Source organism: Anastrepha ludens, chromosome 2 (assembly GCF_028408465.1).
Source record: "Anastrepha ludens isolate Willacy chromosome 2, idAnaLude1.1, whole genome shotgun sequence".
Classification (NCBI taxonomy): Eukaryota; Metazoa; Arthropoda; class Insecta; order Diptera; family Tephritidae; genus Anastrepha; species Anastrepha ludens.
The window spans coordinates 67,024,047-67,036,288 of record NC_071498.1 but is presented as its reverse complement, the minus strand read 5'-3'; the positions used below and the strand labels follow the sequence as shown (position 1 = coordinate 67,036,288).

The 12,242-nt window shown below is 37.4% G+C and overlaps 1 non-coding gene across 1 annotated transcript; it reads left to right on the top strand.

The window, feature by feature from the left end:
* Positions 1-212: 212 nt before the first annotated feature.
* On the top strand, positions 213-285 carry Trnav-uac (transfer RNA valine (anticodon UAC)). Its single transcript has one exon. It is a non-coding gene; the product is annotated as a tRNA-Val (tRNA).
* Positions 286-12,242: the final 11,957 nt, after the last annotated feature.

Here is a 12,242-nt window from a genome sequence, read left to right as displayed (position 1 = left end):
ACGTGTTAAAATACTAAGTATTAGCACATACATATATTGTATTTTCTATTCTACGCTCCGCTTAATGCTAATTGTTATTTGTTAAAGTGCAAAAAATAGGCAAAATGCTTTTACTTTACTCTCACCATTCTTCGCATCTCTCTCAATCCACTACTACTTATACATGAGCTTATCACTCGTCTTACTTGGCGTTTAGCAATAGTTGTTCAAGTGGTTCCATAGTGTAGCGGTTATCACGTCTGCTTTACACGCAGAAGGTCTCCAGTTCGACCCTGGATGGAACCAGAGAGAAATATTTTTTATTAAAATTTAATTTTTTTTTAATTTCATATCTGTTTCTTTAGCCAGAAATTATTAAGAACAATGTTTTGCAGGGAAAGTAAAAAATAACATTAAATGTATCCAAGCATATTTTGCATACTTAAATTTCACATACAACCCTGGCTAAAACATACCGACAAACTATTGCGCAACCCCTGCAAAATTTGTACTGTCTCCGGGTTGCCAATCGCTGCGCGTTTTTCGGACAATACGGACGGGTCCCGTGCATTCCCACTGGTGCATATTATAGGAATGTATGTACGTCCATTTATCCGGAAGTGTTACCATTTAATATGCACGTACCGATATAATCATTTGCATAATTTGTAATAGTAATCTTGTATATTTTGCCACACTAATACATACAAACAGATGCGTGCAAAACCCTTTAGGAAAAGAGAATTTGTTACATTAATAAGGCCAGCGCCGGGTTAATGAGTCTCAACTTCATTACAATCGACACCTGGTAACAGTGCCGATGTATGTATAGATGTGTGATACCAGTGTGTGTGTGACATGGTATGCGTGCGAATGAAGTGCGTAATAAGCTTTGATTCGACGATGGTCACGAAATTTCATCACCGAACATTCATTGTATATTTAATTGAATTATGCATATTTGCGTATGTATTTGTATATGGATATGATTATAGGAGTATGTATGTATCTGTATATATTGACAAAAGCGGCACAGAGCTGTCACGCTTGAATTAGCAGCCATCACAAATCGGGTCGCCGCATTTAATACAGACATGCCGCTGGGATTATTAAAATTTGATGCAAATGGCTGCGTTCATTTGTATCTATGAATGACTACAAAGGATTCTTTCGGGTAAATTAAATGGCGTATGTGTGACTTTAAGCGTACATTGGCGGTAAAAAAAACTGCAATTGGAAACGTTTTTTATTTTATTACTAGGGGCATTGCAGACGTTGTCCTGCCTTAAACACACTTTTTTCGGTCTGAAAAAAATGTTTGCAAACAGCAGATAAAAGCTTTTGTAAGCTACTTGAGAAAGCAGGCCTTAACTGTTCATATATGAAATATATTTCCAAAAAATTGCAATTAGATTATTTTAATCCTGTGTGCATATAGTAGCTTAGAAGTTATGTACTGGAAAATGTTTTTAGTAACCTTCGGCATCGTTAAAAAGGTCAGCCAAGAAGCATCGAGAGAATAGTAATTCCTAAAACACTCAAGCTAAAAAGCCCTTCTAAGTCAGAGCTTTGTAAAGTAAGAGGGTTGACAGTCAAGGAGGATGGGAGAGAAGTGACAGAGAGATGGAAGTAGGATAGAAGAGAGATAGAGACTGAGACAGATATAGGTAGTTTTGTGAGATTTTTCCTGATTCCTCCTTCGAATTTCTCTCATTCTCATGACATCGGAACCCAGAATGGGCAGCTTTACTCTAGCAAAGGCTGGACAGTCACAGAGAAAATGTTCAGTACTATCCGCCTCCTCTAAGCAAGCTAGGTAAATCGGGTCCTCAAAGACTCCAATGGTGGTCATATGCTGATCTCATGGATTGTGTCCTGTAATAATACCGATCGTCACCCGAACGTCTTTTCTACAAAGTTTTAGAAGAAAGTTCAATAGTTTTCCGTTCGGGCTTGTCATAAAACACTTTGCAGCTCGGCAGCGTTCTAGACTGGACCATCGCTCATTATGCAAATTGCATACATAATCGCTGATCCACTTCATGATTGCTTTAGAACTGATTCTAAGTATTGGCTCTGGTCCCCGTGGGGTAATCGCAGTTGGCAAATTCATAGACAATTTCATTTCCTTGAACACAGCGTTGTCCTGGTATTACTAATTTTTAGAAATTCTCATTTTAACTATATTTTCGTTATCCTTATTTGCATTCCCTTAGTATTTTTATTTCCCTTAATATTTTATAAAAATTTTGCAGTTTTCTTTGTTAAAACTTGGCTCCACAACGAGCGAATGGATTGTAACCAAATTTAAACAATAAGTCCGCGTGGCACTAAAGTCGCGTTCAACTGATAACTACTATTCAATATCTTATATCAATTATTTTACATGGATTTCGGTGACTTTTAAATGAGAGAAAGCGATTTTTTCGTTGTTATTAGTTTTTCTGATAGGAGGCAATTTTGCAAAAAATATTGTATATATTTCTTTCGAAGACATTCCGCTTGATGTCAGTATTGTATTTTTTTTTTTTTTTTCGATAGGTGGCAATCCTGCCAATTTTTTCAATATGCTTCCATATTTTACATTTTACTGCATTCCTTGAAAAATATCGTTAATGCGGCTTATTTACCTTAAACAATTTTTTTTTGAAATGTCAACACCATTTCTCGTTTACATTACAAACAAAAATATTTTTACATTTTACTGTATTTCTTAAAAAATATCATTAATGCGGCTCATTTAGTCAAATTTTTATTTTTTTTCATGTTTCGAAAATCTGGCACGACCATTTTTTCCACGTTTTTTTACAAACCGTTTACTTTGCGAACAAAAATATTTTACATTTTACTGCATTTCTTGAAAAATACCAGTAATGCGGCTCATTTAACTTAAATTTTTTTTATATTTCGAAAATCTGGCATCACAATTTTACTCAAGTTTTTGTTTTTAAACCTCTTTGCAACTAAAAATGAATAAATGGCCATAAAAAGTTAAAGAGCAATGGCCGCTTCATTCTTCAGCAGGCGCGCTCCTTCTTCAATTTAGAGGTTGCGTCTTGATGCAGATGGATTAGCTTGTCCATTTATGGAACAACAACAAGACGCGCGTCAAACACCTAACAGAAGTGTACACACCAATTACAATATTTTTTTAAAAACGTAAGATTAAGCCATCTTTGACAAACTATTTTATTGCAGAATCCACTTAATTTGTAATTTGATATTTCATGATGCTCGCTAGAACCCGAATCCACCGAATACCAATCACGCAAAAACTCATTCGGTTGCAAAAGCAATTGCAAATATTTTGACCACGACTGTATACCGTTGAACTGCCTGCATCAAAGTGAAAGTTCTAAACTTAATTTACCAAATTAATTTCAACTCACAAACATTCATATGGCTCAGTTACTTGCGATGATGACTTCTGTGCTAATTGATTTGCCCACTGACTGAAGCGACGGCTGTGGGCAAAGTAGGGAAATGAGTTGCATACTCGCACCGCAATAAAATGGCATATCAAATAAGAATTTTATAATTTATTCCCGAAAATTTCCCTGAAAATTGGACATATTTCCTGCCGCTCCTCTTGTTGAACTTGTTGCTACTGCCAGTTTTGCGAGTGCGTGAAATTCCTTGCCAAGTAGCGCATACATAAATTTATAAATTGGTGCTTCGGTGGATGTGTGTGGGAGTGTACACACATCAACGTATGCACCTGTGTGTGTAGATGATTTTGAAATGGCATATGCCAGCATTGACGTTTTGTCGTTGCGACCGATACACAGTAAATGTACGCAGACGTATATCATGTAAATGTGTAAGGATGCAAAGGCATTATGTACATATGTATGCATGTATGCATGTATGTGTATAGGTACATTTTTATGTAAAACTTTGCCCTTTGCTCCACTTTGCCGCACCATTTACGTTTCATATTTACTATTATGCGCGTAAGTACTGATGTTATGGTTGTTGTAATTGTTGTAATTATTATTGCGTGCTCGTCTGTTCTCTGGGTGGCTGTGCGTGCGCTGTTCCGCTTGTGCGTATGTGTGAGCCCGTGAATTTTACACAATTTGCATTTTAAGTGAGCTAATTAAAGTTTCTTTATTTTATTCTCACTCTTTCCCGCCTCTCTTTACCTTCGACATTCGATTGCCGATTTAATTGAATCAAATTCCTTTTTAATGAACAACGCATTTACGCATCTACAATCTGCGTCAAACCGCTAAGACCTCAACATTTTCAGCAGTTTTGACTATTTTTTCTTTTGAATGTTTAACACATTTTTTTCAAAAGTATAGCTCATTGTCTAACAAAAATAAAATAAATCCAAATTTAAAACTTTATACAAAAATTAAAAAAAAATCCACAAATTCTTCATCACAATTCTGCAGTTTATTTTCTTAGCGTCTCTACGAAGAGTGCCTGGTAGGTAGCTTTAGTTTAGCAAATTTAAGTAATATAGAATAAAGTAAAAGGTTGAGGTCTCGTTGCCGAATTTGCTGAACTTTTCTAATTTTTGTACAAAGTTGGAAATTTGGATGTATTGGGATTTATGTCGTTTCTCTCTTAAACAAAGGTCAAAATTGGTCCAAATGCTGCGGTGCTATCTTTTGTCGCGATCTGTATGTATTGTGTTTGCATGCATCAATGCTGGTTTACGAGAGCTCAATCAACTTGCTTTTGGTTTTGCATTTTATAAGGAGTTTCTGTTTTCTTCATGAATATTTTTTATAAATACAGTTTTTTATATTTGAATTTCTTTTTTATCAACAGATCTAAGGACTTGAAACCTTTTGCTTGCCTTCTGGCTGAATAAAATTAATTAGTTTTCAAATTTAATATGAAGCGAAAATCTTAGTTGAAATTTGACACTAATGAAAAATGCTGTGATATGCGTGTATGCTCTCTAAATGTATGCTGCAATAGTGAAACCGAATTTAAGGAATGTGTTGTGGAGAGGTTTGAGGTTGAGACTAAGACAGGGATTAAGGTAAAGGTTAAATTTAAATACTGAAAGTAAGACAAAGGTGAAAGGGCATATGCAGATAAGCAAAGAATAAAAATAAAAATGAATTGAAGATGAAGATGGAGATAAATATGAAGATAAAGATGAAAATGCAGATGGAGATGAAGGTGAAGATGAAGATGAGTATAAATATAAACACCAAGAAAAAGGGATAGAGATAAAGGTACGAAGACTAAGATAAAGATGAAATTGGTCGCATTTCAGTCTTTTGGGCACCACTAATGTATGTAAGAATATAAACTGGGTGTCCGGTGGTGGAACTAGGTTTTCAATTTAAAGTTTTTCGTTAACCGCTGAGCGTATGATCGGGAGGTAACGAGGAGAACCTCGTTAGCTTCGTTAATCTTGCAGATTATTTAGTAATGATGTCGCAGTAGACGGTTGAATAACGTGTGTTCGCAATCGAAGCATATTTCTTGGCCAATGATTCGTATGACTTTTGAGCCTTCCAAATATATTTGAGCTAGAAATATTGAGGAAGGATCTTATACTACCCCCTTCAAAATTCAAATCGGGCAAGAGGTTATGCCTGGCGATTACAATTTGGGGAAAACTTCTGAGCGATAAGTTCGAGCCGCTATTGGTCACTTAAAAGAGAGAACAGTAACTTCACAGACCCAAAGTACTGGCTGGGTGTGTATTTTTAAGCTCAGTCTTGTCTCTTATTCGCATATGCCGAGCTTTTATTTTCTGCCAATAATGAGATACATTCTTCCTTAAGTACACACACATGGTTTCAGGCGATCAGAGAGACTATGGCGCTACTACGTGATGTTCTGGCCTCCATGACGCTCAATCACACCGCTATGGACTTCTTTCCGTGGAGGTACTTCAAAAGTAAAGTCTATGAAACAAACTCAGCGACCATCTCAGCACTAAAAGAAAATATTGCCCGCGAGTTTTATGGTATCCCGACATTACTTCTCCGGCGAGTGGCACGGAGTACGGAAGCCAGATTCCAGGAGTGTAACCGACGACAAATTTAAAAAATTGCTCTGAAGCATTATAAACTTGTATAAGAACATGTGTATATAAAGGATTCTTAAACAGGAACGCCCCGGGTTAATAATAATCAAACAAACTAAAAACTCTAAAATATTCCACAAAACCAATTTATATAAAGTAAAGCCTCTCGAAACAGCCGTGACAGCTGATTGCCAATTTTGCAACGGGCAGATTAATTTTTGTGGATTTATTGGTAATCACTGCATATGTGACGTACTTTTACAAACGAGCCACAGGAGCTCACGAATAATAAGCTCGTAAGGTATTCATCTCTGGAAGTTTAATTACTTGAAATAGCTTTTAATGCTGTTAGGCTCTGTGTGCAAGGTGTCTTCTTACACAGATTACAAGCTTGTCAAATATCATCCCATCAACGACAATACAGTTTAAACTATTTTTCAGTGTTTTACCTATGTACAGCTCAAATATGGTATCCCTAAACTAAAAACGCGCACTTTATAGATAAATACAAAGCCTTCTACGAGTATTCAACTACCTCCTCCCATTAGCATAGCCATTCCGAAACATTGACGAAAATTAATTTGAGTTACAGAGTTTGGGAGATGCCAAAAATGATGAACACATAATGCGCTTAATTGGCTAATTTTGTTGGGAAACTTTGCACTAACATTTCATAACTCACATTCGCTTAATTAAGCTTGGGCAAATCGCTGACGCCTACTCCGCCCAACGGCTCACTCATTTTCCATGAGTGCACGACGTAATGATGTAATAAATACTCCCTTTTTGGTAATTAAGTTGGGCAAACCCATCCGCATTCAACCGCAACCAAACGTAAAACTTTAAAGCTTAATTTTCTATAGACACAAACATTATGGAAAGTAAGTTTTTTTGTGCGTTTGGTTGTGTTTTTTTTTGGTCAACAAAAACTATTTAAATGGATAACAAAGAGAAAGTGTGGCATAATAAGTAGGATACATGTAGAAATATAATTAAGTAAACATTTTAATCCGTTTTTAATGAAAAGTAAACACTGAAGCTGGGAAGTATAGCAAATTCCTAAAGTTAATGTGAAATATTTATGAGGTGAAGTTGGAGAAGTGATTTGAAAGGGATGACTGCAGAAAGGCGTTGAGGAGGATTGTATGCTTCAACAGTCTCAAAATGAATGAAAAAGTGTGCTTCAGTAAAATATATGGTATGTGCTTATATATATATTAAGAGGATAATAAGCACTGAAAAAAGTGCTTTATACCGGAATCTATTATTTATGTATTAATAAGAAAACCCTCAAGAAAAAAGCTGCAGCTGTGTCTTTATTATATTACTGAATATTCTCTATTACTAGAGGATAACAATAAATTCATAAATCTCAATTTAGTATTACTTGTTCTGCATATACTTAGTAGTTACATTAAGTTACCTTGATGTTAAGAAATGGTGAATCACTTTCTCAAGTCGAGCTTAGTAATCAATGGTCCTTTGTTTCAAAAAGTCCGTGAACGTAGTTTGGAAACATTAGTAAAACAAACAACAAAAACATGTATCTGCAAGAGTAGTTAGGTAGATGAAATGGTTGACGTGCCAGTCTGGCACTCCCCAAGTAGCACTGAAGCGCCGTTTTGATATCATTATGAGACCTTCAACAGCCAGGTATCTACAGCCAGCCAGAGCTGATGAAGATTGATGGAATTTAGGATGGCGCACTGCCCCAAGCTGTCGGAGAAAGGAACACCCAGTGACTTTAATCGTCTAGTTGCCAAATCCGGACATTTACAGAAAAAGTACTTAACAGTCTCCTTCTCTGAAAGTCCCCACAGCTTCTGCAAAGGGGGTTAAATGGTAACCCTAATGCCCATCGTCCAATGGCCGACAAACACAACAAAGAGTTTGGAAATTGAATGCCGCGGAGTCCCCTGGACTTTCTGCATTCAGCGTCTATGGTGAAGGGGGCTAAAAGGTTTCCAAAATAGCATAAGAAGAAAGATAACTCCATCTGATCTGTGCTTTCCTGAGAAAGAAGTTCTGCGATTCACCTTTAGCAACAGACTGGGAGATGCCGTTGACCGGGTAAATACCTCTGAGACTAATTCAGTCCACCTCTTCTTGGGAAGCTCATAAGCCACTTCATTTCCCGCTATCTTCCTATGTACTGGAATCAAAATTAGAGAAATGTTACCCTCGCATTCCTCTTTACAGGAGTTGACCAGTTCGGATCAGCACCATGGCGTCGTCAGAGCCTTTATCGCAGCAGGACTATCTGAAAAAATGAAACCTACAAGAATAGATTTATTGAAATATATTTTGTTGTTGTTGTTGTTGAAGTTTTGAGGATTTCTATTGGAATAATTTTATTTAGCGACGTTGTACCACCACTGTTCTCGTGTGATGTCTTGTTATTGTTGTTTTTGTTTGTTTTGTTTTTGTAATTTTTGTATTTTTTTTAAGTCAGCCATTCGTGAGATTCCAAGCATAGCAGCAAACTTTGTATCTCTATACCTGAGATTTCATTAATTTGCTGTAAGAAAGGCTTACAAAAAGAGCGAAGTCTTGCTCTCGCAAGACCTGGACATTGACATAAATAATGAAAAAGACTTTGTTTCACTACCTCCGCCTCTCAGCTTCTGCAGATGGGATTGAGTGTAAGGTTAGGAATGACTGCATGATCCCCTTCCTTCCAGTGACCTGCAAGGATTGCTGTGATACGTGAGATGCTTGGTCGAGAGCATCCTAATAGGCAACTCGATCTCTGGATGTTGTACGACGGGCCTGTTTTTCTTGTTGTAGTGAATGTAATTAATTGCTTTCACCTTCTTCCGGCTAAAGCATGGTAGTGCGAGACAATGCATATATTTATTGTGTTGATTGGTGCAGAAACTGCCTCCGCCTTTGTAATGACTGGTGCCGAACCTTTTCTTGCTAGCTCATCTGCTATCTTATTACCCTCCATATTCCTATGCCCGGGAACCCATATCAGAGTAATTTCAAGCCAATGAGCACGCAATTCTAGTGCCTCTCTGTTAATAGTTCTGTCTGGAACAAGGGCGCATAGTCAGGAAGTCAATTGGATTTGGATAAGTAGAGCAGCTCCGAATAGGGGCCAGCTCCCACACCATAGTTCATCTTCGAATCATCATCATTAGTTCACCAATGGATCTACCTATTCCCTTTCCTCCATTCGGCTCTCGGTGGGAAATATGCCATAAAATCTTGAAGTTATATTCGGGGATTGTGAATTCTGATTTGATTTTGAGCAGTGAGGATGCCTGTAGGAGGTTCTTGCTGTTACCGTACGACCTTGTTGTCCAGCGTCATATGTCTCTGAGCTTCACAGCCTTGCATGTAGCGATTGCTTTTATGTGTAAGTCTAATGGTAGTAGATGCATTAGTACGTTAACCGCCTCATTAGGACTTGTGCTAAGCGCTCTTGGATACACGCTGATCTCGTATCTCGTTCAGCGTGGTTCGGTTGTATTTCTTTTCTAGAGCGCATATATTTGTATCGCTTTTTTAGGGAAAATTGATATGGTTGAAGACCCTATTTTTACCCAACATTCTATTATACGTATAAAGTGCTATATTAGCTTCCGTCACCCTGTATTCTACATGCGGCTTCCAGCTGAGTTTGGGATCTAGGATAACACCTAAGTAGTTTACTTGTTGGGCTAGCGTAAGACTAACGTCGTTTAATTTTGGGAGATTAAAGTTTGGTATCTTGGTTTTCTTAGTGAATAGCATCACTGATACGATTTACCTATAGAACTAGACTCATACACAAAATACAGAGGTCATGTAATCTGTTGCCATTGAACCATTTGAAGTTCCCGAACGCTCTTTGTAGTCTTTTGTTTGCTTCAACAAACGTACAATTATTGAAGTCTGAGATATCAATATCGAGCGCATTATTCGTTCGGTTCAAGTGTGCGAAGAAGTAGTCGAATACTTTTGCTCCAAGATGGCGAATTTTTTTACTTCATTAAGGCCATAAAACTCAATTAAAATTTTACATTAAATAAAGAATAATCTTTATTTTGCTATAAATACTGATAATATGTGTTCCCCCGCTATGTACATAATAACAAGGTGTCACAATATTAATCATCCAGTTTGTTATTTGAACAACTTTCTACTAAATAAAAAAAATGATTTTGAGTGAACGAAATATTTATTTTGACTTTTACGCGTTTCATTTCTTGTATGGATTTTACTGCAGTTGTTTATCTCACAAGTGTCAAATATGATTGGCGGACGGATTTTGCGTCACCTTGCATAAATGGGAGATGAAAAGTGACTACATATCAAAATGTCAAAGTTATTCCTCAAAATTAATTGCACAAAAAAACGAAATGATTAAATGAGGTAAAAGAACTGTGTACACCGCGTAAAAAGCGGGACTGCGGTTGTGTCTACAACAATAAAGTGGAACCATTTAATATCGCAATTTAGGTTTGAGAAAAGGTCAACTACAAGCATTTGCGTACTCATTGATGTAAGAGAATGGTAGACAAATTTATCGTGGGGGTTAAAACAGAGCAGTTACAACAACAACAACAACAGTTTACAACAACAAAAAAACAACGAATAACAACAATAAATTCAAACAGGAACCGAATTGCCAGTCACAGCAGGCTCTAAGGAAATGAAAAGTTGTGCCATTTATAATAGAAAGGTTTTCCAAGAAAATGTTACCAAAATCTACATACGCAAAGTTGTAAGTGGCGGCCAATGTGTGTGAGTATGCAAACAGTTCAAAGTAGCGCTAAAACGCGAAAGGAAAGTGTCAATGTCAAATCGACGCTAGAGCAAAGTGTGAGCAGACAGAGGCACTGAGTGAAAGACTGAGCTGGGCTCTGTGTATTAGACTGTCTAACGGTTGTCAATAACCATTAAAGGGTTAACTCTGTGCTCTGTTTCAGTCGCTTCGGTCCCGGCAACATTACGGCTTTAGACTTGACACGCTGATTGTCAAACTTGCGCAAGTTGAACTTTTTTTTCGAATGTCTCCGTTTACGTAGATATCCGCATATGCATACGAGTACATGCACGTAAGTGGCTAGAAACGCCAACATATGCGCGCTATTGTCTAGAGGTTTGACACTTTCACCACAGCGGCGTCAAGGCGGAAGTGGTGCTTCAACGCCCAACAAGCGAGCGTCGTGCCACTATACGAGTGCCAGAGCAATTTTCCTTTATTAAGGAATTCACAGCATGGCGCCTGCTTGACTGGTTGACTGATATTTGCCGTTGTTTTTGTTGTTACTGTTGCTGGTTGCGCGGCGCATGTTACAACCGCTGTTGCCGCTGCTCAACAAAGAATAGGGACTTCTTAAAAATGGCAACAGAATGACGGCTGTTGTTGACAACCAAATAAAGCTTAGCAACATGAATAAGTTGTTGTTGTCGCTAGGAAGTGGCGACATTGTCCAATGGCACGAGGTCATAAGTGTCACATGTGTGTCAAAACTTTGGACTTTCGTAATTGAAAATGTGACAAAGTTGAATAGCTAGGAATGCAATTTGAACCAACGCTAAAGAGTTGTTGAGGAATAAGTGAGGGGTGAAGTGAGAAGTGAATTTGTATTTTTTTGGTATTTTTGGTATCTGACGCAGCGTTTACTGGATTCCATTATAAAAAGACAATGCTGCTGAAAAAAAGACAATGGAATGAAATGAATCTCGTTGATTGGTAAATTAAAGTTTCGTGGTTTACTAAATGGGTTTCGGAGAAAAATTTATAAATACGCAGATATGCAAACTTCGATGGAAGGACTTACATTTTATATAGCATGAAACCCATTTGAAGATAATAAAAATTAAGTGACTAATTGAACGAAGATCAAAGTACTCCATATAGAAAAAAATAGCTTATACTAGTTTGGGGAAGAAGAAATACGTTATTTTTGCGTAAAACTCAAAACTTGATTTAAGATATTCCAGATTGCCCGATTCGGGTCAAATATGCGCCGTTTTGTTGCATAATTTGTTGTCATTTTTAAGGTAGCTTCACAATGCCTCTCTCATAGAAGTCTTGGTCCTTGTTGGCGAAAAATTCTGGTAATCGAGATTCACAACCTTATCTTGATACCCATTTCTTATCACTTAGGAAGTTTTGCAATGAGACAAAAGGGTGTTAATCGTTTGCTGCCAAGTCCGGACTATATGGTGGATGCACTTCAACTTTCCAACCTAGCACCCGTATTTCCACAGGCGTCAGTGAAATTGCGTTGTCCTGATGGAATACAAAACTCTGCTGTTGGTCAAT